The sequence below is a fragment of the Branchiostoma lanceolatum genome, chromosome 6, assembly GCF_035083965.1.
Source record: "Branchiostoma lanceolatum isolate klBraLanc5 chromosome 6, klBraLanc5.hap2, whole genome shotgun sequence".
Taxonomy (NCBI): domain Eukaryota; kingdom Metazoa; phylum Chordata; class Leptocardii; order Amphioxiformes; family Branchiostomatidae; genus Branchiostoma; species Branchiostoma lanceolatum.
This window is the reverse complement of record NC_089727.1, coordinates 8,601,248-8,624,795: the sequence shown is the minus strand read 5'-3', so window position 1 is coordinate 8,624,795 and position 23,548 is coordinate 8,601,248. Positions and strand designations below refer to the sequence as shown.

At 40.1% G+C, this 23,548-nt stretch overlaps 1 protein-coding gene across 2 annotated transcripts in view; it reads left to right on the top strand.

The window, feature by feature from the left end:
* Window positions 1-23,548, top strand: part of LOC136436417 (leucine-rich repeat-containing protein 4B-like) — a 94,493-nt gene that overhangs the window by 18,171 nt on the left and 52,774 nt on the right. The window contains exon 1 of one of the 2 annotated variants that reach the window (XM_066430394.1): window positions 14,153-14,280. The exons of the other annotated variant lie outside the window; for it this stretch is intronic. The gene's annotated coding sequence lies outside the window, so the exon portion shown is untranslated. Of the gene's footprint in view, window positions 1-14,152; window positions 14,281-23,548 lie in introns of those variants that run through there. 2 annotated transcript variants of the gene reach the window in all.

Sequence of the window (23,548 nt, the reverse complement as noted above, 5' to 3'; positions counted from 1 at the left end):
TCAACATCGTTGAGTCATTTGATCAAATGCATACATACATTATCATATACATAACATAAAGTAGATGATAGGTGTAGGCGGAGGTCAGAGGTCATTTAGAGAAAGGGTGAACTGTTTATGTCCATAAGATGTTGTCAGAGTCCACAAACTACCTCATAAAAGTTATTTTGAAAGGAAAGATTAGTTGCCTTAGCTGTATATCTAGTCTTATGAATCAAATCAAATCATCGTTACAAATCTACAAAATACACTTTTGAAATAAGCTCACAATGCACAAGAGTTGAAAGTAATTGTGATATACCTATGGCCCGAATGTTACCGACTTTAGAGAAATAAAATAACTAGTGATAACAACCTTGACTTTCTTTGTGGTCTTCTTTCCAATACTTTTGAAATTCATGACTGTGACGGCTAATAAGATTAAGCGGCTACAGTTCGCTCCCCACGGATGGCTCAGGCACTGGGGTGTGACGCCCTCTGGTCACACATGCCAACTTTTATCAGCGTGTCCCGGCTCGGGATGTAAAATAAACTATTAAAGATTCTACCTGATAGTCAAGGCAAAGTTTGTAACATTGTACCACGATTGTAAGGCAAGGCGTTGGATAAGACTACAAGACAGTTACTTTAATCTTGTACAATCGACACGTAGGTTCTATCCTGATATTGATCGAAGACAGAATGTGTAATGTAAGGTAAAATGGTGTATAAGACTAATGTCGACAATTCAATTGTAACAGCTACAATGTAAGGCAAAGCTTTGGATAAGACTTCTGGTTAGGTACATTAGCAGTGAGATCTACACATAGATTCTAACCTACTATTGATAGAAGACACGTAGTATAATGTAGGGTCAAGCGTTTTAAAAGTTTACTGGTTAGTTGAATTAAATCTAGTACAATCTGCACGTAGATTCTAACCTAATATTGATAGAAGACAAAATGTAAAATGTAAGGCAAAGCGTTGTATAAGAACACTGACTAGTTACTTTAATCTAGTACAATATACACGTAGCCTCTAAGCTGTAGTGTATAATATTGATAGATGACACAAGGAAGTGGTGTATGTCTATATATCTACTGCATAGCTACATCACTGATACTCATAAGTCATTATCTGGCGGTTTCATTTTTGCATGGAGGCATATTATGTATTGGCTCAAATAGACAGAGATTGTGTGGAACGTGACATAAGTACATGAAACTCCTCACTACTTGTCTTTGGTAATGTTGCAATAGTCTTAAACATGATCATTATAGTTTAATTCTTTAATTCTTCCTTGAACGAAGGGCATGATGTGAATATCAAAAACTCTAATATCACCGACATTGATTTCAAATTCAAATTCTTTTACAATGCGATTTTCTGAACTAGAAAATGACAGTTTCAGCGCAATTTCTCATCCGTAACCCAAGCTGTTTTTGACAGTTGCAATCATGTGTACTGATCTCGTCTTGGCTTCGGTGTGGAAATCATTGACTTCTAAACTAATGACTTTAAAAGAAAGGTCTAGCAGTGAAGCTCCCAAGGGAAGTCCAAATCTAAAGGAAAGGTATTAGAACTTTCCTGAATATTGAAGGGGAATTAAACAGCAGAATGACTAAATGACTGGTTTATTTCAGTACTAAAATCTCAATAAAATCACATAATCAATAATATGCCATTGCATCTACAAAAACGCTGGACTAAGGCATGATTTACACTCACAAAACTTCTAATGTACAGGTAAGCAAGACGAGATCAGTTATTCAGTAACTGGACAAGAAACGGCATCGTGGTGTTCCTAAACCTAGAGGTTCTACATCGGAACTGAGAGAACTTGTCTTTGGACCTCAGCACTCCACCGTGTGTATCCTCATGTCTAGGGGGCAACGAACTAGCATAAGTGAGTGCGAATTTTCTACAGAGGCAGAGCTCAAGGCGTCTTTGGTACAGGGTGGTCAGAGACAGTTGGTCTAACGCTAAGTCATGAAGCAGGTGTTATTTTATTAAAAGACCACAATTCACTCACATGCTACAAACATTGCTTTCAGGATAACTTTGATTAAGCACAATATTTCTTAGCATTGCCCCAGTTGGAGTTTGTCCAAATGTTGTTTGTGATATGACACTATATGTTGCACCTGGCTGTAATCCATCTGGAGGGTACTCGAAGGGCTGTCAGAATATCGGTGCTACCAAGTCCAAAGTCAATGTCATTTTTTTATCAAGAAAAATATTGTCTGAAGAATTGGAGCATTGGCTTCTGCTGGTGAATACCACTTTGATATCACATAGAACTATGATTTTAAATAAGATGACTTTTATTAGCAAATAGCAGACGTACATCATTGAATGCTAATTTACATCAGATGCATACAGTACGACGTTAAACAACAGTTATCCTTGTTAATCTGAATTTAAAGCAAACACTACAACGTTAAACAACAGCTATCGGTAAAATTCAAGATATGCTATCATAACGTTACATTATAGACTGTTTTAAATCTCAACTTAACGCTATTGTAAATCAATGTTGATGGAGTTTTCACTGGTCAGCCCTTTCAAATGCCTACAGGAAATGAAATATCCCTTCGCATATTGATATTATATGGATATTGGGTACATATCTCTGGCAGCTGATATAGAGGCCATGGATGATGTAACGTTATTCCCGGATACGGCAATTCAAGGACAATGGACCAATCCTATAGCGTTGCTGGCTGCGTTCGTCCAAACGCATGGATTCAGTAGCCTGGGTGCCATTTTTCATAAGATCTTCGCTTGCTAACTCAATGATTAGCATTGGGCCAGTGGTACTACGGATGATGGCACCCAAAGTAGGAGTTCAGACCAAAAACGTACAAGCTTGGTTCTGATATATCTATTCCATACTCGCTTGGTTTATTCGTTGCTGAACATGTAATAACATCAATCATTGCACAAAATGTGGTTAATCTCACGGAATAAAGAAACACGGTGTATTCTACAACGACTGAATCCTGCAAATGATTTTGATTGAAGTGAAATTTTAATTTAGAACAAGCACAAGAGGCTTCATTAATATGATAATTCAAATCTGTTTTACAAGAAGAACCAACGGCAGTTGTTTTTAACCTAATGTGAATTTCGAGTTTTCAAAGTCGAAAACAATCCTTAGAAGTCTTACATCTGTTAAATTGAGTTTATTTCCTGGTCATGTAAATTTAGAATGGTTCTGTTGACCCGGATGAGGCCACCATTGCGCATGTGCGAATGTGTAACATATATCAAGCTGATCTCCAATCCCCCGGATGCTCACATCACGGCAAACCTTTATCCACGCCCCCAGAGTATCCAGTAAATCAAAACTAGCGAATCAATATATTCAGATACTCAAAATGTGAATGGCCATATACTTACCAATTCTTGCTGTGATCATTTTCTATTCATGCGTTTTGATGGGGTATTGTAATATCTAAGGCATTTAACATGCCCCCTATAGTGTAAGTATTATAGTGATTAATAGTAAATGCAGATATCTGTGGTTTCACAATTAAATCAAAAAGTCATAGGTGGATTGTTATGAACTTTGCTATGTTTGGTGTTGAAAACAAAAAACAAAAAAAAAACTAAGAAAAGCTTCTACTATGGGTCCCCTAGCTGATTTGTATGGTACTACAGCAACTTTCGTTTTTTTAAATATTCCACCAGAAATAAAGGTGTTGGAGTGAAATATATTGATTTTTTGTCGTGTTCCTTTTTCTTTTCCTCCTCCTTCTGTGTTTGGTGAAATAGATTCATGATTGTATCTGATGTTTTGGACATGCTATAGGCCCATGACTCTAGGGTGGCAGATAGCTCTTACGAGCATAACATATGTATCTTGTATGTGTTCTAAATTACTTCTAATGAAGAAAATATTTTCCAATTCCCAACACCATTATTGTGTCGGTGACGTCCCATCGTTATCCATGCTTTAGCTAACACGGTGTTGTATGAGCCAATTAGAAGCCGACAATTTGTATCTGCTTGGTACTTTCAGCAATTCATTTTCTATTATCAGGGTCGCGTCACCTGTATATATTAATGTCATGATTACGCTATTCACCACATTCTGAAATGTTTTAATTTCCCTGGAGGTCTGACTCCATGGCTGAGGTGGAAGCTTCACACTGTAGGTGTTATCTTGACATAGACTGAACACCCAGAGTATCATATATCATTAGTGCATTGTAGTATTACCACGTAATTGAGATATCAGTCATTCAATATGTGTTCGTTTCCTGTGATTTTGGGCACTATATCTTATCACCTCTCGGGGTGTTAGGAAGAATCAATCTTCTAGTAAAGTTTACAATCAGTAGCCTGAATCGCTTGATAACTTTATTGACTGTGACAGTCATAGTATTTGAAATAGTCATTCCAATGCCTTGTTCTTCCGTAGAGACCTCGGAGGATGCTTATATATGAACAGCTATTTTGAAATGCTAATGTGATATTTTTTTGCAATATCTTATTCATCGCTGTTGTAGTTTTGAAATATGCCCTGAAATGTCATAGCTTAAGAAAATGTACCATTGATTTTTATAAGATGTTATTCGCTTCTTAAATATGAACAATTGTCTATTGTCATCGTGTTTATTTCATTCTCATAAGACAGGAGAGTGTCTCCATGATCAAGCAGATTATGAATTATGAAAGTATACTTTTTACCCGGTCATCAGAATGCAGGTGCGAATACGATAAAATAGAATACATGTGATTCAAACGTTCGTCTTTTTTTCTAAAAAAATCTAACAAACACCGATAGGTTTCCGAACGACGGCAACGAAATCAAGATGACTATATGTGTTCATGACATAAGGACATATACTAATATGATTGTGCACCCGATACATATCCAATTCTCGATAGTAATGGTGTTATAGGGGAAGCAATAAGTGCATAGCTATGGTGCAGAAGGACGTCCTTCCGTCCTCTGAAGGAACTTCATTCACCATAGCTATGGGGAACGCATTTATTGGCTACCTCTGCGCACAGGCTGATGGGAAGGCCTTTCGTGAGCACTTCAAAATGGCGGCTCTGCAGACTACTACTGCTTGCGGTGCACACGCATTCGTGTCGAAATTGTTAAAGATGCTGTACTTTTTGGAGTGCTGACGATCTACGAATTCACCGAAGTACTTATTGCCTGCCATGCCAACCTTATGATGGCTCTGGCAAGCTACATCCACCACAAGGCCGCACGCACTACACCAATATTTTGCGGTACTCCGTACGGCAGTATCCTGAAGCGTTTGGAGCTCATAAGTCATATCTAGATACACGCAGGTAAAACATATTTCAGACCGGGATAGCCTACGATATTGAGTACATGAAAGCGACTTCAGTTTTTCTGTAAATAAAACGATTCTTTCACTCTCGATCGCGAACCTGTTTTTTTCTCAGTCGCAAATAAGTTACCGCAAGGCCGCGCGCACTACACCAATATTTTGCGGTACTCCGTACGGCAGCATCCTGAAGCGTTTTAATAGAGCTCATAAATCATATCTAAATCAACGCAGGTAAAACATATTTCAGACCGGGATAGCCTACGATATTGGGTACATGAAAGCGACTTCAGTTTTTCTGTAAATAAAACGATTCTTTCACTCTCGATCGCGAACCTGTTTTTTTCTCAGTCGCAAATAAGTTACCGCAAGGCCGCACGCACTACACCAATATTTTGCGGTACCGGTACTCCGTACGGCAGTATCCTGAAGCGTTTAGAGCTCATAAATCATATCTAGATCAACGCAGGTAAAACATATTTCAGACCGGGATAGCCTACGATATTGGGTACATGAAAGCGACTTCAGTTTTTCTGTAAATAAAACGATTCTTTCACTCTCGATCGCGAACCTGTTTTTTTTCTCAATTGCAAATAAGTTACCGCAAGGGCCAAGGCCGCGCGCACTAAACATTTTGTGGTTCTCCTTACGGCAGTATCCTGAAGCGTTTAGAGCTCATAAATCATAGCTAAATCAACGCAGGTAAAACATATTTTAAACCGGGATAGCCTACGATATTGGGTACATAAAAGTGACTTCAGTTTTTCTGTAAATAAAACGATTCTTTCACTCTCGATCGCGAACCTGTTTTTTTTCTCAGTCGCAAATAAGTTACCGCAAGGCCGCGCGCACTAAATGTTTTGAGGTACTCCGTACGGCAGCATCCTGAAGCGTTTAGAGCTCATAAATCATAGCTAAATCAACGCAGGTAAAACATATTCCAACCCGGGATAGCCTACGATATTGGGTACATGAAAGCGACTTCAGTTTTTCTGTAAATAAAACGATTCTTTCATCTCAATCGTGAACATGTTTTTTTCTCGGTCGCACATAAGTTACCGCAAGGCCGCGCGTACTAGATACTTTGCGGTACTCCGCACGGTAAAATCCTGATGCAAACTGATGGTGAAAAAAGTACTCGCAAGGCTTACAAGCAAATAGCAGTAGTTCTTGTGGAAATATATAATATGATGATATGTAGCATACGGGCCATACGACTGACCACAAATAACTTACTCCACTTTTCCACCAAATGTAAAAAAAAACAACCCTGTTCTCTCAAAGCTGGTCATTAATGTAAATGCAGCTTGCCAGGACCATCATAAGGTTGGCATGGCAGGCAATAAGTACTTCGGTGAATTCGTAGATCGTCAGCACTCCAAAAAGTACAGCATCTTTAACAATTTCGACACGAATGCGTGTGCACAGCAAGCAGTAGTAGTCTGCAGAGCCGCCATTTTGAAGTGCTCACGAAAGGCCTTCCCATCAGCCTGTGCGCAGAGGTAGCCAATAAATGCGTTCCCCATAGCTATGGTGAATGAAGTTCCTTCAGAGGACGGAAGGACGTCCTTCTGCACCATAGCTATGCACTTATTGCTTCCCCTATAACACCATTACTATCGAGAATTGGATATGTATCGGGTGCACCATATGGATGACATCCCCCGGACACTGCGAAATCAATTTAAGTAAGCAAAAAAGTTTCGTTCTTTATGAAATCTAATTGGCAAGGAGGATTTTTACAAAGGACGGAACTTACAGAACATTACATTATCTTTTATTTTTTTCGCATTTTCTTGGAAGACTTCGTTCAGGGCTCGAATTACATTTTGCGTGAGGAGCAAGTTAACGACAAAAAGCTCATACAATAGCTTAATAAGAGCTATTGTATGAGCTTTTTGTCATTATTATCGTCGAATCGATATCTGATATTTTTGTTGCAATTTGCGGTATTTATTTGCTTATTTTACAGCTTCTTCGCACGATTCACAGTATGGTCTCAATTCAAACTTTGTTTCGAAAACAAACAAAAATTCATGCGCGCTCGGATATCATCCATGTAATCAAGTCAGTATGGCCTAACTAGATAAAACTTCCGGAAGCAAAGTACAAACTACGATCGACATTCCCTATTGCATAACTTACATAATATCAGATAACGAGTCTCGTGAGTACCAGACGCCGACGCTGCGGATATCGTTGCATTGACATATCCATGAATATGTCAGCTTTGTGGGGAATACGAAACCGGTACAGTCTGAAATATCAACGGTTTTCCACTGCAGTATCGAGAGACAGAAAGTTGGCAAAGAACTTAGCGATACAGACTAGATATATTCCAGTTCCTACAAAGACTACTTCACTATGATTAGTTTCTTTATGTACGAAATTTTCTTTCGCAGAGTAGATCGGTATCCAGAATCGTTGTACAATTTGCTATACGTTGTATCATATATTATTGTTAAGTAATAACGTTATAATTGAATTGTAGATGCTTGAAATGTTTTCTTTAATCTTGCATATTCCCCTTTAAATTTCCTTTTTTTTCGAAGGCCATTAGGTTGTTTTGATATTGCACCCCAAAACTGATGCGAGCGTGCGAAGAAAAAAAACTGGACAAAAAAAAACATTATGAAATCTAAGGGGGCAGGAAGGTTAACTAAATAACTGAGCGTACAGAACATGGCATACCAACACGATAAATTCTTAATTTCTTTCACATCTTTTTCTTTGACTTTGATATTGACCTTTGCATTTTTATGACTTTAGTGTCCGTTTTTCTAATATGGCCAAATTACACTATGCGAAGACCACGTTGCAGCGGTGCATTGGAAACATTGCTCCCTTAGTTAGCTTAAGACAGTTACGTCGTAGGTAATTATCAGCTGTTTCTGGAGATGTTCGATTCTACTTTATCTGATTGTTGGCTAAAAGAAGAACACAACGAGTTGAAATATTGGACAACGTCTGTTGCCGTGAAATTGACCACTACTAACAAAGAGATGCTGATATGTCATTACAACCTGCGGAAATGAGGCAACGCTGTCTATTTCCTGTCTGTCGATATCTATATTTGTTTATCGATCGGTTTGTATAATACAGATGGGCATACACATATGTCAGCAATGTTCATTCAAGGGCTATTCCATGAGGGACTAGACATCCGTGTCGATTTGATTATATGGATGACATCCGCTGGGTACCCCAAAACTGATGCAAACGTGCGAATGAAAAAAAAGGTTGGCCAGAAGAATTAAAGTTGCCTTTATTATGAAATCTACGTGGTTAACAAAGATGAACAAAACTAAACACACTGAGTATGGTATACCGAACAATAGATTCTTCATTTTTGTTTTCTTCACATCTTCTTCTTTGACTTCGGAATCGATTTTGGCATTCTAGGACTTTAGTATCCATTTTGAATTGTAAAATGATTACTATGTATATGCTCTTGTTGACATCAAGTTTCTATCATTGTAAGATATTACATGAAGGTTTCAATATCTGTGTTGGCGTATATGCAACTTCCCACTACCTATGGTGTTAGTGACACCAACTTGAAAATCATAATATACAATTGTTGTACCACTACTCAAAAAGTTGTCTAAATATTAATGATATTACAAATCGTCTTCCAGGCTAATTATCACATACCTTAAATGAAAACTGCTGCGGCCTTTTTTCTCTCTTCAATTTATATCGGATAAGATATAAGAGGATTTCGCACTATATTAAGCCTGCATGAATTCCGCATTAATTCTTTTATTTTTATTAAAGGACATAACTTGCTGATCGATGTATTTTTGTACCTGGATTGATATAAGATATTCTATGACTGTTTAGTAACTCAAGTATCTGTAGTTGCATTTCAAATTCACCGAATAACGAAAAAACTTTATATGGAAATATATGGATATATATTGCGTACATGATTGTTTATCTAATATCTATTTATTTATTTATTCATTTATGCGTTAAATTTTCAGACAGCTGGGTAAACAGTTTAATTCTGGCAAATTGATTTTTCAATGTACGCAGTCTACACAAACATCAAAATCATCAGTAACACAAATAACAAACATGTGACAACATTGTAACATAAATAACAGAGGATTGTAAACAAGTTGATCTCCAAGCAGATATACACGGTGTACGGTGCCTGACTGGACCTTCTCTGACTGACTGGAGCTTCTCTGGTTATACGATTTTGGCACCGTGTAGATCTGCTTGGAGATTAACCGAAGGTATAAATAAACAAAAAAAACATATAAGAAACTCAAAGAAAACAAATCAAAGTCGTTATCCATTACTCATTTTGCCGTGCAATAAAGTTCTTTGATCCCACAGAAATAGGTACATATCCATTTTTCCGGGTCTGAGGCGCACAGTTCGACTGCGAGTTGAAGTATTTACCACCATTACTGAAACACGCCCTAAATGAAGCTGGAACATATTCGGTTCGACACTTTCGGAAGACTATTGCATGAACGAACAATCAGGTAAATAGCTTTATTAGCGACCCGGATATAGTTCTCCAGGGAGATTCTTATGTCTGTAATCAGAATGGAAATGGAGATATCTGACTGTAATTATATGGATGTAGGCCATCCAGGTCATTCAACCAAAAGATCAAAGAAGGCAATAGTTGATTAGGCGAGCCTATCTCGGACCGTATGTCCTTGTACACGGATTGGATTGATACTATCAGAAAAACAAGCTTCTCATACAGGTGAAATAATAAGTTGCGTTTTCGCATTGAATCACTCACGTATCAATTTTTTTTGTCTTTATTTTAAATAGGAATACAAAAAAAGGCTATTTGTCTAATTTGTTTACTTTAGAAAAGTATTACAGCCCAAACAACATATGTAACGAATGTGCGAAATAATCAGGCCTCAAAACATTCTAGACGATAAACATATTGATTTATTTTTTATCTCTATATCCTCGTGTTTGCTGGCAACGCAATATCCAAAGGTCATAATCTACCAATCATATTGTGTGTGTTTTTCTGACTGATCATAATGTTATATCTTTTGGTGTAAAAAAGAGATGAAAACAACTAACATTTGTGTTACTTATTTGTTTTTATCTCTCTTCATTGTATTCACTTATATCGTGATGATGTATTGTAATATTATGCTCCCATTTCTAAGTCACAAATTTATTTTACGACGTGTTAACTGTCATGCTTGTAAAGCGTTAATTGCCTACAGTGGTCCCGTAGGAAGCGTTAAAAGAGCACATCTGACATAGTAAACCCATCTGTGCGTTTCTACAGTCGGCTTTAACTTAAAATATATATCAACGACACATTGTGTGATAAAAAAGAAAAACTAAGTCTCAAAATTGTAAGATTTTCAATCTTGTATTACCATTCATGAAGTTGTAGGTAGATATTCTATTCGTTTTGCGTTTAGATGATTGATAGTTTGATCCTGATAATACTGTGGATTTGAGTAGATACTATATTGCATGGGTATCAGTGACACTTCCATTAAACTGTCGGCTCCGCACGGACTACCAGTCAATTTTGTAGCTCATTCTACCTTCTGCAGTTCGTATTAGAATCGTGATAGAAAAAGACAGTAACGGATTAGCGCTGCCATAATCTGACAGTGCTCATCAATCCTACTTAGCGCGGATTAGATGAGCCGTTTTGTCTGTATCTTTCTTTTGCGATATAATAGCATTTCAAATTCTGACAAATCGCGGTACCGTCCCTTTAAAAACATTACAAACTTGTCGGTCCAATAACCATCGTTATTATGTACAATTGTCATCCTTTATTGTATCAACCTAATGCCATAGAATACAAATGTAACAGTACCCAGAACATGCACTATGCCGTCACAATACAAACATAAACCGAGGAGTCCCTACCACACATACTCGTACCACTATTGACACAGAATGATCTACTTGGAGAATACTATAATTCACTTTATCTTCACGGTAGCGAAATTTCACAAAATGGACATATTCACTGCATTTTAACTTCACGGTGGCGGCGTGAAGGAATCATAGATAATAACAACAGGTTTTTTCACGGTGATGATAAGTTCACAGCACAGAGGTGACCGTGAAAACAGTGAACATAAAGTTACAGTGAAAGAAACAAGAATTACAGTACTAGTATATGGGGCAATCTTCTTGCAATAGAGAATGTAAAAGATGTTAAACCGTAAACTACTGCTAATATGTTCTATACCGAGTGTCCCTTGTACGTGTCTAAAACAAATACCTCTCTCATGTCCTCATCATTTGGTGGGCAGGGAGACTAATGATTCGATCTTGCGCATGGTTCGTCAGAGCTCTATAGGCACACAATTTATGCTTGCATTCTTTTACACTTGGGTGTCTCTCTTGGCATATCGTTTTATCTTTACAAATCATTGGCTAAGCCATCACAAGAACAGTGGAAGTAGCACTCTCATTACGCTTTGCAGACAGACTATAAAGTCATGCAATTTATGTCTGCATACTGTAACTCAGGAGTGTCTCTATCGGCATATATATTAACTTTTAAATCATTGAGGAAACTATCACAAGAACATTGGGACTGCAATTCTCACAACACCAAAAAGGTAGCCCCATAACGTTTTTGAGACTGTAGGGGTAGCATGTTATTAATCTACTGTGTCTATGGCACAATATTGGAAGGTGGAGCCCAATCTTATTCTTCCAACGTTTGTAACGCCCCAAACGAAGTCAGGTACCCATTTTTTACACCTGGCTTGAGTGGGGAAAGTCACTTTGCCATGGATACAACATTTAGACAAAGATATCAGGAATCGAACTCGTGAACTGACGATCTCGAGTCCGCAAGACTACCCACCCAGCCATTCGACGCCACATGTGTAGACTACACTCTTGTTAACTATATGGCCTGAAACGGTCGACAGTAACTTTGCTCCTATAAACGATGTGGCCTGTGGGTACTTCGTTAGCATATACGGTCCATAACTGATGAGCAATCTGACCGTTGTCCTCCCACGGCCATCTAATTGATAACTGATCGGGTGACCACTTGGCAGTAATAGAACGTTGCACAGATTAACTTCACGATCCCAGCACTGCAGCAGTAATAAAAAAAGCCAGTGAGTTGACCGCTCGATTAATATCATATTGGTATACTGCCAGGCCGATGTGCTGACATCCACTAATTGCATGGCCAGAAACATGTTGGAGCGAAACTCGACGTTTTCATCAGGCCTGAGAACTGGAACTGGATAGAGTCTGGCGGTGTGAGATAATTGCTTTCCTGGACACCCACAAATGACCAGCAATTTATCAACGACATCTGATGTGTTTTCGATAGAGTATGTGTAATTTGTACTGCCTTACCAGCATTGCAAAAGGGTAGAGCTTGTACTGTGGAGTGAATCTGATAAACATGGAAATGTTTATACAGTGTAATTGATTTAACCGGCTGTATATACATATATAACATATAGTATTACTCTGAATTGTAGTAGGATCAGACTTTACTTTCCAACAGTGCAACACAGTGGCAAAAAAATGGGTGCACAGAAATGTTCGACTTATCGGCACCTGTCTTTGTAAAGTGATCACCGCTTCTATGAGGTCACTTTATGTAGTTTATGGCGTCCTCCGTCTATCATGTCATGTCTGAATCTATTGGTACATTTTTTCTAAACCCAGATATAGATTCAAATCAGCTTTTGATGGAGAAAACAATGAATACGTTGCAGATATAATGAAATGGATAGGATACGGATAGAACACGTGACTCTATGAGTAGATGATTAAACATTGCAGAAAGTCTATGGCGTCCCCCGTCTGAATCACTTGGTACATTTTTTTCAAATCCAGATACAAACGAGGCTTTTATCAAGAATACAATGAATACGTTGCAATATCGCCCTGACAGCATTGACGTAGCAACATACATACACGCTGGCGGGCTAGACATTTATGTGGCACATGAACTTCAATTTACGTTTTGTAATGTGATACAAGACGGTAGCTATAAAGCCAAAATTACATCATCCGTCCATAGAAAATGGTTCTGACGCAAATGCAATCAACAAGCGTGTGTCACGTATCACCTTTTTTTGCGTTTATAAATTGAAAGTGCCACTTCTGTACCGGCATCAACCGCAAACCGCAAAAGTAGCATCGTCATTATGAAGAGGACACTAAATCAACCTATCCACTTATAGAAAGGACTGTTTTGATATACGGATTCTTTAATTTTTCTTTTAGAGATAATAATCATAATTAGTGCGAGGAAATGGGCCGATGTTACCTTACTTTAAAAATTCTACTAAACTATAGCTGTGGACATTAGTAGAATATATTAATAGCCAAGAAATATCAGAACTAGAAGAAGAGCTATCATGACCATAGATCGTCCAGAACATGAGATACACAAAAGCAGAAGTTCTGCTGCAGTGCAATAGAAAGCTATCGAGCTTGCCATTTGCCTTACCAACACCTACCTACATACCAAATATCATAAAATCCAGCCACAATTTATTCAGTTATGCCGTCCATAAACCCACCCAGAAACCCACCTAACTACCAGCAAACGACACTGAAAACGTAACCTTCTCGGCGAATAAAAGATAACGTATTCTTGAAGACATCCGACTCTCTCGCCTTCGTCGTTATTAAAGCAGCACTTCTGGCGATGCTGTCCGGGTGCGTATGTCATTCCGTCTCTGCCACGCTTGATACCAATCAGTTAGCAGGGCATCCGTCATCGTTATAAGTCCGGTGGCATAATGCAGAGGTCACGCATCGACCCCTCCCCGTGTTCCGTGCCAGAACTCATCAGTCGTCTGCCCGTGGTGATCGGGAGAACACAGCGTCTCCCCGAAGTTAGTATCGCTGCGAATCACGGAGCCTAGCGTGGGTAATCAAGTTGAACGAACAGGGAAGCAAGTTTCTCGAGCTACGAAATCTCTGAGGGGTTTGTCAACGTCTTCCCTTTCTTCGTCTCCTGCTAGGATGTAATTGAAAGGTGAGACTAGTTTTAATCACAGTGGCTAGGTGCACATTAGTTGCTCATGAATGTGCAAGAAGTCGTCACATTCGGTTTGTTCTGCCAGCGTAAAGTTAGCTAGCGTTACATGTAGAAAAACAACTTCCTGGCAAACTTTTCTTGCTATCAATCTGTTTTCCTCTTAAAAGAATATTGCGGAAGAGGAATATCAATTAATATTTGCTCTCTAATCCTATCTGGGCGTTAATATTTTTCATAACCAGTTATCGGCTATTGTCAAAGCATTCGCTGATTTATATTTGTAAATGTGTGATCACCGGGGTTGAGCTTGGAACAGTGCCTTAAGACAGGATTACTAATTAATGCAGGTTTTAGTTATTGCTGCTATTTTCATACGTCATAGCAATGGTATTTTGATGGATTACATTCAACAGTGCAGATCATACTGTTTTGAAAATTAAGTTTCATAAGTATCTTCATATAAATCTGACAATATAATCTTGCTAGTGATAGCTTATCAAAATTAATACTTAAAAGCGCCACAAAATAGGTGATGGAAAGCTACGATAAATTCATTAGATCCTGCTGTCATTTACAATGATTGCTATTCCTTAATCTGTGCAACAAACAAACAAACAACAACAACAACAACAACAAAACGAACACCTAACGCTTGAAGACGATTCGATTGTGCTAAAGTTCGTATTAACAGGTACAGGGTAAACATGGTATATTTTGAATTCTTTAAAGTGGGATGTATCTACGATGGCCTACTTACTTTGAAAGTAATGCTTTTTCAGATCGAACGTTGCATCTCCAAATCACCAGTTGCCGGCTTAAGGGTGATTGTCCTAACATACTTTCTGGTCCCTTAAGCCTTCTGGGGCTACATGTCTTCTGTTTTCATTACTTAAGACAGCTCAAGTAACAGGCTCCTGCCATGGGGGAAATCTGCATGGTTGGGTCTGACCCAGTTCTACTTTAATTGATGATACCAGCTGCTGAGCATTGTTCTAGCACCTCAGCAGATGCAGCACAGTGATACGGTCCATCCGGTTATAGGGCGGGACTGAAATCAGGTTCCGAGTCCCCGATGTAATGTATTTCACGTATTGTAGCTGACACCGTCGTCGACCTTATCGAATTACACGCAAGAACCCAAACTGTATAGCGAGAACGACCTTGGGTAAACTTGACGATAATCCATATCACCATCATGGTAATGAACTCCAGGAGACAGGGTCGTAAATCAAAAAGGAGCGTGGCCTCTCTAGCATACACGATTACTCTGTGATTAGTATTGAGTAACTTGTCGTGGCAGGTTTTCAAAAGAAGATGTTGGAGATTGTGACTGATCAGACACTGCAGATGAATGCTGGAGACACTGAAGATGGTAATTGGTCAGGCATTGCAGACGGTCACTGGTCAGAGAGTGTCACAAAGTCAAAGGGAACTTTGCAGTTAGTAATCAGCTATTTACTATCCGGAAGGCGAGGCATCTGGTAACTGACCATACAATGCAGGCCATAAATTGCAGATGGCAACTGACCAGACATTGCAGATGGTCCAGCAGTGTCGCAAAGGAAGCTTTTCAGATGGTAACCATTGAACAGTTGCCAGTTAGCAGTTGCCAGTTACTATTTGGATGGCGATACAAGTGATAACTGGTCAAACACTGCAGATGGTAACTGGTCAGGCACTGGAGGTGGTAATTGATTAGATAGTGTCACAAAGGGGACTTTGCAGTTGGTTATTATTGAACGGTATCCAGTTTCTAGTTGTTAGTTACTACCTTGATAACGTTGCATATAGTAACTGACCATACATTCAAGATGGTAACAGGCCAGAAATTGTAGATGGTAACTTACCAGACATTGCAGATGGTAACGGGTCGAGCAGTATCTCAACGAGAACTTTGCAGTTGGTAACCATTGAACGGTTGCCAGTTAATATTTGGAAGGCGATGCATATGGTTAGATGGTAGCTGGTGGTGACTAGCTGGACAGATATGTTACATGGCAATTGGCCAGACATTGCAGATGGTAACTATTAAGGCAGTTTCTCAAATTAAACTTTGCAGATGGTAAATATTTAGCGGTCACCCGTTACCAGTTGTTAGTTTCCACCTGGGCGGCGTTGCATATGGTAACTGGTCAAGCAGTACAGATGGTATCTGGTCATGCAATGTTAAAGATAAAAACAGCGGCTAGTGAGAATCCTTGAGAGGCATGCATTGTACATACAAACCTCTCGAAAACATTACCCTCACAAGTCATCTGCAGTCACACCGCGAACAGCCACCAAGTTAACTTGTTGGAATCATGCTGGCAGATCTGATGCATATTGCCTATTTGTATGAGAGACAGCAACTTTCATCTGCGCTTGGCACCACGGGATGATGCATAAGGTCAGCATCGGTCACACGTGACAACGTTAATCTTATCATCATCATCCAACGCTCACTCGGGTGTTCCATACATCCTTGCAATGTCATCCCGCGTTGATGATTCATGAACGAGGCAGACAAATTCTTATTTTTCGCAGCTTCTAGACAGATCCTTACAGGTAAAATAGTCGTCTGTAGGATATTCGTAGCTGCAACGATTTTTATATGATTCACATGGACTGTAATTATTCAATACTGCCATTTGAAACGTACCATTATTGAGCGGCAATGGCAGAACTGACAGGACATCTATAAGTTTATGATGCGTTGTATATAGGATTAGGTGTTCCGGTTTGGCAACTTCGATACCAGGATGTTGTTCGATACCATAAGTGGATGGTCGATAGCATTATCGTTCATAACAAGCTGGGTATGATACTAATATATGGTGAGTATACTGGCGTTAGGGATGTCCCTGTAGCTCAACCGGTGCAAGCCTCACAGCTGAGCCCCTGGTTAAGTTGGTGCCAGGACCATCGCCGATCAAATGATGGGAAGGGCATCTCGGTTGGGGCTGCACCCGTCTTTCGGAAGGGACGCATTCGGAAGGGTCCCTTGTTCTAAGAGGCGCATCGACAACGTCAAAGAGATGGTAGTAACTTCTCCCAATAGAAATATACACTGCTACAAAATCAGCAAGGAAGCTTACTGACCCACATGTAAGTGCCAGTAGGTACCACGGGGTAAACATCAACATACTGGCGTTACTTCCGACATTGCAAGGTGATTCTATGTTCCATGACACGTGCTTATTTAAAACGAATCTGCTAGTATGTTCTTAAATTGCTTCCATTACGAACTGAGCCAATTCAGAAGCGTATTATGGAAAACCGCAGTTTCTGCGGCTCCCCCGCTGTGCGGAGTGCTATTGGCACCTTGGCGCTAGCAAATAACCGTGTGGTAGCTTGACTCTAGACCAAAGACACCAAATACCAATGCTTTGTATCCTTGAATTAATCATTACGAAGTGTGCTACAATCCCGTAGGTTCTCTGGTTGACTGGAGCTTCTCTAGCTGGCTGATTTGGGAACAGTGGATGCTTGAAGATTAGTAAAGCGGTCTCCTGTATTCACATGCGTTCATTAGAGAACTAAACAATGGTCTTCCTTCACAGTTCGGTGACGGAATTTCGCTTCAATAGTGAAGCCAATCAGCTCTCTCCTTTCCTGTGACGTCTTTCCTGTGACGTAGATATCACGGGCCATCTGTCTCAGAGTGGTCACTTTAGCGTGGGAAGCGGTGTTGGCCACACACGCGGATCGTCCTAGCCCCATGGCAGGAATCAACTACTCTCCAAGCAGAGGAGTGGGTCCGGCAGGTTTTTGACGTGTTTTTAGGCGTTTTTGTCGGGCTTTCTACTTTGTCATGGTTTCTTTCTATCTTTACGTCAACCATGGTATTTGTGTTGCCAAAGTTCGAGCTAAGACTGGCTCAGGGTCGGCCTCAGTGAGCCCTGTTGGGGAAAGACTTTCATTGTCTGAACTCATCTTATAGGGAGACTGAACACCACAATTAGCGGTCGTGTGTTTGAAACATAACGGTAGGTTTAGCTCAAGAATGGATTTAGTGAGCCCTGTTGAGGAAACTCAACTTATAGGGAGACTGAATACCACAATTAGCGGTCGTGTGTTTGAAACATAACGGTAGGTTTAGCTCAAGAATGGATTTAGTGAGCCCTGTTGAGGAAACTCAACTTATAGGGAGACTGAATACCACAATTAGCGGTCGTGTGTTTGAAACATAACGGTAGGTTTAGCTCAAGAATGGATTTAGTGAGCCCTGTTGAGGAAACTCAACTTATAGGGAGACTGAATACCACAATTATAACGGTAGGTCTAGCTCAAGAATGGATTTAGTGAGCCCTGTTGAGGAAACTCAACTTATAGGGAGACTGAATACCACAATTGGCGGTCGTGTGTTTGAAACATAACGGTAGGTTTAGCTCAAGAATGGATTTAGTGAGCCCTGTTGAGGAAACTCAACTTATAGGGAGACTGAATACCACAATTATAACGGTAGGTCTAGCTCAAGAATGGATTTGGTGAGCCCTGTTGAGGAAACCCAACTTATAGGGAGACTGAATACCACAATTAGCGGTCGTGTGTTTCAATCATCACGGTAGGTTTAGCTCAAGAATGGATTTAGTGAGCCCTGTTGAGGAAACTCAACTTATAGGGAGACTGAATACCACAATTAGCGGTCGTGTGTTTCAATCATAACGGTAGGTTTAGCTCAAGAATGGATTTAGTGAGCCCTGTTGAGGAAACTCAACTTATAGGGAGACTGAATACCACAATTAGCGGTCGTGTGTTTGAAACATAACGGTAGGTTTAGCTCAAGAATGGATTTAGTGAGCCCTGTTGAGGAAACTCAACTTATAGGGAGACTGAATACCACAATTAGCGGTCGTGTGTTTGAAACATAACGGTAGGTTTAGCTCAAGAATGGATTTAGTGAGCCCTGTTGAGGAAACTCAACTTATAGGGAGACTGAATACCACAATTAGCGGTCGTGTGTTTGAAACATAACGGTAGGTCTAGCTCAAGAATGGATTTAGTGAGCCCTGTTGAGGAAACTCAACTTATAGGGAGACTGAATACCACAATTATAACGGTAGGTCTAGCTCAAGAATGGATTTAGTGAGCCCGGTTGAGGAAACTCAACTTATAGGGAGACTGAATACCACAATTGGCGGTCGTGTGTTTGAAACATAACGGTAGGTTTAGCTCAAGAATGGATTTAGTGAGCCCTGTTGAGGAAACTCAACTTATAGGGAGACTGAATACCACAATTATAACGGTAGGTCTAGCTCAAGAATGGATTTAGTGAGCCCTGTTGAGGAAACTCAACTTATAGGGAGACTGAATACCACAATTGGCGGTCGTGTGTTTGAAACATAACGGTAGGTTTAGCTCAAGAATGGATTTAGTGAGCCCTGTTGAGGAAACTCAACTTATTAAGTTATAGGGAGACTGAATACCACAATTATAACGGTAGGTTTAGCTCAAGAATGGATTTAGTGAGCCCTGTTGAGGAAACTCAACTTATAGGGAGACTGAATACCACAATTAGCGGTCGTGTGTTTGAAACATAACGGTAGGTTTAGCTCAAGAATGGATTTAGTGAGCCCTGTTGAGGAAACTCAACTTATAGGGAGACTGAATACCACAATTATAACGGTAGGTCTAGCTCAAGAATGGATTTAGTGAGCCCTGTTGAGGAAACTCAACTTATAGGGAGACTGAATACCACAATTAGCGGTCGTGTGTTTGAAACATAACGGTAGGTTTAGCTCAAGAATGGATTTAGTGAGCCCTGTTGAGGAAACTCAACTTATAGGGAGACTGAATACCACAATTATAACGGTAGGTTTAGCTCAAGAATGGATTTAGTGAGCCCTGTTGAGGAAACCCAACTTATAGGGAGACTGAATACCACAATTAGCGGTCGTGTGTTTCAATCATAACGGTAGGTTTAGCTCAAGAATGGATTTAGTGAGCCCTGTTGAGGAAACTCAACTTATAGGGAGACTGAATACCACAATTAGCGGTCGTGTGTTTCAATCATAACGGTAGGTTTAGCTCAAGAATGGATTTAGTGAGCCCTGTTGAGGAAACTCAACTTATAGGGAGACTGAATACCACAATTAGCGGTCGTGTGTTTGAAACATAACGGTAGGTTTAGCTCAAGAATGGATTTAGTGGGCCCTGTTGAGGAAACTCAACTTATAGGGAGACTGAATACCACAATTAGCGGTCGTGTGTTTGAAACATAACGGTAGGTTTAGCTCAAGAATGGATTTAGTGAGCCCTGTTGAGGAAACTCAACTTATAGGGAGACTGAATACCACAATTAGCGGTCGTGTGTTTGAAACATAACGGTAGGTCTAGCTCAAGAATGGATTTAGTGAGCCCTGTTGAGGAAACTCAACTTATAGGGAGACTGAATACCACAATTATAACGGTAGGTCTAGCTCAAGAATGGATTTAGTGAGCCCTGTTGAGGAAACTCAACTTATAGGGAGACTGAATACCACAATTGGCGGTCGTGTGTTTGAAACATAACGGTAGGTTTAGCTCAAGAATGGATTTAGTGAGCCCTGTTGAGGAAACTCAACTTATTAAGTTATAGGGAGACTGAATACCACAATTATAACGGTAGGTTTAGCTCAAGAATGGATTTAGTGAGCCCTGTTGAGGAAACTCAACTTATAGGGAGACTGAATACCACAATTAGCGGTCGTGTGTTTGAAACATAACGGTAGGTTTAGCTCAAGAATGGATTTAGTGAGCCCTGTTGAGGAAACTCAACTTATAGGGAGACTGAATACCACAATTATAACGGTAGGTCTAGCTCAAGAATGGATTTAGTGAGCCCTGTTGAGGAAACTCAACTTATAGGGAGACTGAATACCACAATTAGCGGTCGTGTGTTTGAAACATAACGGTAGGTTTAGCTCAAGAATGGATTTAGTGAGCCCTGTTGAGGAAACTCAACTTATAGGGAGACTGAATACCACAATCAGCGGACGTGTGTTTGAAACATAACGGTAGGTTTAGCTCAAGAATGGATTCAGTGAGCCCTGTTGAGGAAACTCAACTTATAGGGAGACTGAATACCACAATTATAACGGTAGGTCTAGCTCAAGAATGGATTTAGTGAGCCCTGTTGAGGAAACTCAACTTATAGGGAGACTGAATACCACAATTGGCGGTCGTGTGTTTGAAACATAACGGTAGGTTTAGCTCAAGAATGGATTTAGTGAGCCCTGTTGAGGAAACTCAACTTATAGGGAGACTGAATACCACAATTAGCGGTCGTGTGTTTGAAACATAACGGTAGGTTTAGCTCAAGAATGGATTTAGTGAGCCCTGTTGAGGAAACTCAACTTATAGGGAGACTGAATACCACAATTATAACGGTAGGTCTAGCTCAAGAATGGATTTAGTGAGCCCTGTTGAGGAAACTCAACTTATAGGGAGACTGAATACCACAATAAGCGGACGTGTGTTTCAATCATAACGGTAGGTTTAGCTCAAGAATGGATTTGGTGAGCCCTGTTGAGGAAACTCAACTTATAGGGAGACTGAATACCATAATTAGCGGTCGTGTGTTTCAATCATAACGGTAGGTTTAGCTCAAGAATGGATTTGGTGAGCCCTGTTGAGGAAACTCAACTTATAGGGAGACTGAATACCACAATTAGCGGACGTGTGTTTCAAACATAACGGTATGTCTAGCTCAGTTGGGGAAAGACTTAAATAGTCTAAATTCGACTTATACATGTTATAGGGAGATTTGTTGAACATAATGGGAGGTGTAGCTCAGGGCTGGCAGTGTGTGCTGTGGGGATTAGCATAGTAATTAACACCTAGCCGAGAGTCAATAAACTCCGCCTGTTTACGACCAGACCGCTCATTTGCATTATACGCTTCTGAATTGACCCAGTTCGTAATGGTTAGAAACTTGAATATTAATACTTTCGATTACGATGATGAAGGTTAGACATCCAGGTAAACAATACTCATATGCATCTACTTGATAATTTACGGTTATTACTACCGGACATTTCGAGTGACATCCATCACTCTTCTTCAGCGTCACTAGACCTAGCATTCCGATTGGTCGTGCCGTGTTATAGAAGTCAAAATAGGACCACAGTAAATGCGGGGGATTGAAAGTGGATCTGGATCTGGAGACTTGCATTATAACTCGGGCAAGCGTGAAAATGCCTATCCAATGGAATTAGCCGTTTCTTAGAAGAAATGGAGCTAGCAACCCCACTGCAACCCACGTTACTTGCGAGAAATCAATACAAGTTATTACTTTTATTTGGTGTCCAGGCAATCCATAGGTACTCAAAAGCATCATCATATACTGGTTCTACAGCCATGGAAACGCCCTGTACAGTTGCAACAGGTCATTCTTTATTTTGTTTCAGTAAGGCTTAAATCGTGCAGACTCCTTTAGGCCCCCATTCCACTAGACGGCGATTGCGCTGCGCTCTCGCTACGACCTAAATTGGATTTGTGTAACCCTTGACTTCATACTTGGAATATCCTGCAAAATGTAAAAGTATGACTGAAAAGCTAACAAAACCCACAAAGCGCAGAAACGTTCGTTTTTATCTATGAAATTCGTTGGACGATCTGTTTAACTTTAGGTCGCAGAGAGCGCGCGGCGAGAGCGCCGTCCTAGTCGAATGGGTGTATAAGATCGCAAAGCATACTTGGAGTTTTGTAGTTATAATGATATACAGTTGACCACACAAGGCGACGTGCCTACTAAATTCAGAAGACAAGGAACTGACTCGTTTAGTTCGCCCAACCCTTGACCCTGGTACATCTCGACCTGCAAGAAACCTCTTTACTGAAAACAGTTTGGACTGTGATGCGCGATTATGGATTGACATGTCCGTATGAAGCATGTTTCGTTTCCTTAACACACAAATGTCATGATCACCATTCGGTTGGGTAAATCGTACCAAAAGTGCAAACATGGCCCCTTACCACTACAAATGGTACAATAGAGCAATTTTGTAGTTTCTCCGCATAGTCAGCGTGACACTTTGCCCTTTCTAGCGAATACTGTCCTTAAGAGGGGACGTTAAGCTGTCACTCCCGTGCATGGGAAAGCCTCAGACACTAAAACTTTGCACTTTAAAGAACCCAACGCACTTATCAAGAAGAGCAGGGGTGACCCGGTGTGCTTGCCTGAAAATGCAAGCCGTAGCGAAGCCACATCGCACTACTAGATTACTTAAAAGGAATCCTGCTTCACCTTAGTAAAGAAGACGGCTGCTTTACCGTACCCTTTTAGATAATAAAAAATACCTCCAAG